The 5,374-nt window shown below is 27.7% G+C and overlaps 1 long non-coding RNA gene across 1 annotated transcript; it reads left to right on the forward strand.

The window, feature by feature from the left end:
* The first annotated feature begins 2,144 nt into the window (after positions 1-2,144).
* LOC149057989 (uncharacterized) lies at positions 2,145-5,078 on the forward strand. The gene is made up of 3 exons (XR_016190476.1): positions 2,145-2,575; positions 4,108-4,303; positions 4,916-5,078. It is a non-coding gene; the product is annotated as an uncharacterized LOC149057989 (long non-coding RNA).
* The last annotated feature ends 296 nt before the right edge of the window (positions 5,079-5,374 follow it).

Genomic DNA, 5,374 nt, shown 5'->3' on the forward strand with positions numbered 1-5,374 from the left:
TTTATGATCGAAAGCAGAAAGTTTAATTCTATTATTATGAATTTTTAGAACGTTTTTATTTGTGTGAGTCATTTATTTGTTTATGTGTCATACGCTTTGAATATCGGTTGTCAAAAAAAAATAATTCTAAAATGATATTCGAAGTACGAGTATATACGAGTGTCGAGTATAATAGGTTTACATTGGAAATCGTTTAAATATTTTAAAATGGTAAAAATGAAACCCTTACATTAGTAAATATAATACGTATAGATACCAAATTATTTTCAGAAGTTCTGAAGACAAAACGATTATAAAAACTACAAGTATAATTGTAGTATACTGTATACGGAATGTTGAAAAATTACATTTTATTAAGTTGTTAAAATAATGTATAACCTTGTTTCCGTCCACCTTGCCGTCCTATCGATTCGTTGAGTTGGTTACTAATATTAATGTTTGTAAAATAGTATAATAAATTACTACAGTGTTAACTTGAGTGTCACTAAAAGAGACATTTTTTTGAAAGCACCAGAAATCGGAATTAATATAAACAAGGTTAAACAAGCAAAATGTATAATGATCAATGTATTCAAAGTATAATTTTAATTTTAATTAGTATTCTAATTATTACTAACGATTATCCACTGTAAAATATAATAATTTTCTAAATTAAAATTTGATATATAAATAATTAATAAAATAAGAACCAATACAAATTGAGAACTATTTGAGTTTTAACATTTTTATGAAATAAAGATAATATCTTTATATATTATATAAGTATGGACATAAAAATATGACCTATGAGTAATGCTTTTTATAGGGTTATATGTCTTTACGTTTTAGTGCAACATACATTTTATCAGACTCGCTTATTCTCAGAGAAATATGACTGAATAAATATTTCGATTTGATGTCTTATATCAATAGTTTTATGTTATCATGGCGTATTTTTAAAAATATTTCATAATATATTTTACTGACGATTTTTCGTAACAATTTGTGTGTTGATACTAATGTTGTGTTTACTCGTACAACCATCGTAAACAGTGCATTAAAATGTTCGTTTTTGTATGAGATAATCATTAAAATAATAATTTTATATGATCAAAATGAAGGACCCAAATTAAATATTCGACAAAAATGTTTGTTTTTCTCGTTACACTTTAACGTGCACCGTGCACAACATAAAATATCGTCCTAGGTGACTTTTTAAATAAATACAAGCGTGTACTTCAATCTGATTTTTGTATTTGCTGTTAAATAATAAATTGATTTCTCAAATTATTGACAAATGAAAAACAAAAAAAACATTAGTCGTATATTTATTCCACATCTGCGCAATCAGTGATTTAAATAAACATGTCCGTTTGGAACGAACACGTATGTCAATTTATTTCGAGAACGGTTAAAATTCATCAAAAAAAAAGCTTACGTGTTCGATTTTTATTTTGTTATTATTATTTATAAAGTTTTCCTAACAAAGTCGTAGAAAACTTAGGTATAATTTACAAATTGTTTAGCTATTTATAAAAACGATATTAACATAATATATGACCTAGTAAATAACTAGGTTAAACAATTAGCGATATACACTAATAGATTTAAGATAGTGTTACAAGCAATGAACGATATACAATAGAATTTTAATTGAAGATAATCTTATTTAGGACGTCATGAGGACGACCACGTTTTAGTCTTCGATTGACGGGGTCGACATTTAACCCGAAATGTTGTGAGCCGCTTGCTTTGCGTAGATGACAGAAGAAGCTATACGTGTTCGAAGATACACAACATATTTTTTCAATCATATACACAACGAATATAGATAATACAATTAATAGACTGTAGAGTACATAACATAATAAACATAAACAAAAAAAAATTAAATATTAAAAAATGTATTTGTCCTTGTATAGTGGAAACTAAAATTACGTAACTGTTGACTTTTGTTGGTGACATTATATTTTTTCAGGGTCAAGCTTTTCTACAGAAAAATTGATTTGACGTGCAAACAGTTTTGTAATTTACAACGTTACATTATTATTTGATCATAATTGACATTTAATTGATATATGAGCAGCGTTCATGTTTGGGTTAAAATATTAATATAGGCCCTATAAATATGGCCTAAATACTGCACAAACGCCACAAACATTTGACGTAGACGCAACTACTAAAAACATTTTCTATGACGAAAACATCTTCTTTAAACTCTTAACGATATTCGGTTTGTTGATCATGTATTCACGTGTAATCTTATTTTAAAACTATGAAAATCAAATAATAAATCTCACGGTTCAAAAACCGAAAGGTCGAAGTTGATTTTCAATGGAAATGTAGGGGAGAGCGGAGTTAGTTGTTACACGGGTTAGTTGTTACAGTGAAGATATTTTATACTTCTAATTATAGTAACACTGCGGAGACTGGACGAAAAAATTACATTATCATTAATTACATAATAATATGTTTTGTAATAATATCGAGTACATTTTATCTGTGTTTTGAATTGACAACGTTTTTCTGTAATTTGTTATCAAAAGTAACTTTTGTTCCGCGACATGCGTTTTTTTTTACAACGCACAAATTCAAGGTGAGATTATTTGTCATTTAATAATTCTTCATTATGTAGTACTACATCATATTATAACTATACAACGACTTATAATATAATACTTTATTATATTATATTATATTACTTATAAATTATAACAATGTTATTTTAACAATTATTTATATTTTGTTTTTAAATAAGGCAGTTACCTATATTTATTTGTATTCAACAGGACTACATTACTATAAATACTCATAAAAAGGAAAATTGTTTATTTATATTTAGTTATTATAAATATATTATATTATATTATATTATAAAATGTTTATCATTACTGTTACTGTTGATTTCTTATTTGTTTTGGGTAATAATATTTCGAAATGTAGAATGTAACAATGTGCCCCTGGACTATAACAATTTACCACACCCGGGGGTAGGTTGTTACATTTTGACTTAGTGACTTTACCAGGGGTTTTTTAGTATTAAAAATTAATTTTTTTTTATTTTACATTCATAAAAAGATACCCAAGAAGTTATACTTAATAGAATGGTGTCACAAAAATTATGATCGTAGTAAAAGAAAAATTATAAAAAATCGATAAGTCAAAAGTGTAACAACTAACTCCGCTATCCCCTACATCTTTCAAAATCCATAAATAACTTCTTCTTTTTTTTTACAAGAAATAAACAATCTGTATCATGAATTATATCTAGACATAATAGGATTATATGCTAAAAGTTAACAGGTCATGAAATGTTGTTGAAAGGAGCCACCCATTGATGACACTTTCTGTTAGCTTGAATAGTTTAATTTAATTTAAGAAATCACGGCACCGCTTACGCTTCAAACGCCTCGGAGGATTTCCAGGTATCGTGAGAGTGGCCAAGTTTTTAACAAGTTGATTTGGATGATTATTTAGGTGACAATGGAATCTTTTATAAAAGATTTTTTCTTCCTCATTAATTGTTTTGAGTTTTAAGTCAGTGTGTAGTGTATGATTTGAAACGTAGGTGGAGCATTCATCAGTTTTCTAAGTGCAATATTTTTAAAGGTTTGGATTTTCTGAATATTTGTCTTTTTCGCATTGACCCAAAGCTGAAGGCCGTAGGTCCATATTGGTTTTAATAGCGTTTTGTATATAAGAAGCTTAGTTTTAGTGGAAGTGTATTTATTATTGCATAGTAAAGTTTTAAGTAACCGGAGACGATGATTCAAAGCTAATCTTTTAGTTCTGATGTGATGAGCCCACGTTAATCTTAGATCAAGAATAAGGCCGAGGTATTTGGTTTTTGGAGAGTAGGGAATCGGAAGGCCGTATAGAACTTCACCAGGACAAGGAGTATGTCTAAGGGTTACGATAACGACGTGCGTTAGGTACGGCTGCTCGCACGGTACTATAAATAACTTACTTTTAGAATCATTAATGTATGTATTTATAGGTTTTAAAAATTCAACTTTGTATATGTTTTTTTTTTTTTATTGATCATACTTGACATCAGCAGCAAAAGCCATTAGTCACAATTAGTATACACAATTTTTTAGATTTTTTATATAGACTGGTTTTTCTTAGAATTTTAGAATCCGAGCGATGGTGGTAGCGTCCAGTCCGAGACATGCGTTTTGGGTACGTTGAATTTCTTCTTTCATCCGTGAATCGATGGAAATGAGTGTGTTTAGTTGTGAAATTCGTCCATCGTATTTCCGTTATATCTACATAATATCTGAATGACACTTACATTTGTTGAGACCTTTAATAATTCATAACGGTAAGTTTACCTGTTATAGACTATGATTACTTATGTACTACACCAAGAGTATAATATTTCGGTGCTTTTCAAAGTTTCTATAGATAATTTAATTTAGGGTAAAAATGTTTTTGGATTCATATGGTCAAATAAAAGTATCTATTGTTATCCATATTATTTAACTTTATATTTAATCATTTAAATATCTTAACTTTTTCATAACTATTTGACATTGCTGACGAAGTTAGTTTATTCGAAATCAGTGGTAAAAAAAAAAAGATTCATCTTATTATTATTTTGTTTTTAATTTATTCGATTATATTATTGTTGGTAGAGCGGCTAGTTTTCTTGTACTAGTTTCTGTCTAACTAATCTGATATTGAGAGTACATTTTTTTTTCCTGTCTCCCGCCAAAAAACTTATGAAAAACAATAAAAATATATTTCAATTTAGTGAAAGTTCTCGTTATAATTTTAACGAAATTATTAATGTAATTCAAAAAATAATTTTCGAAGATATTTTGTAGATGTCATACGAAAATAAAAATATTTTTTTTTTCCAAACGTATTATGAAAATCAATGTAATAATCAATAGTATAAAAGAATAAATTAATATATTATTTTTTTTTATAGAGAAGCATTTCGAGTGTTCTCCGATTAAATTATACACGAAAATTGCACCCAAAAACACCTGAAGTCGTCAATTTGAATAAAAAAAAGTGGTGTACCCCCCTAAATTGGAGAGGCAGTTCCTACGCACTGTCATTAACATTGTCAATGTATAATTAACACAATCTCAGCCCAATAGTAATCATTATCAAAGTGAAATGTAAATAAAAATATTTTTTTATCTTGAAATTAGGTATTGTATTGATTTTAGCAATGCAGTGGATGCTGGTTAATGTGCGTGAAATGTCGTTAATACTATATTTGAATTTTAAATTGTAAGTAACTTTATGAATGCACTGGCATTTGTTGTATTTATATATCATCGAATCTATATTGCATTATATAATCGCAACTACATCCACCTAGAAATTCGTGATATAATATATCTTAATACCTAGTGGTATACTTTTAACTTCATACATG

Source organism: Diuraphis noxia, unplaced genomic scaffold (genome assembly GCF_037042655.1).
Source record: "Diuraphis noxia isolate RWA-SAM2 unplaced genomic scaffold, SU_Dnox_SAM2 contig0002, whole genome shotgun sequence".
NCBI lineage: Eukaryota > Metazoa > Arthropoda > Insecta > Hemiptera > Aphididae > Diuraphis > Diuraphis noxia.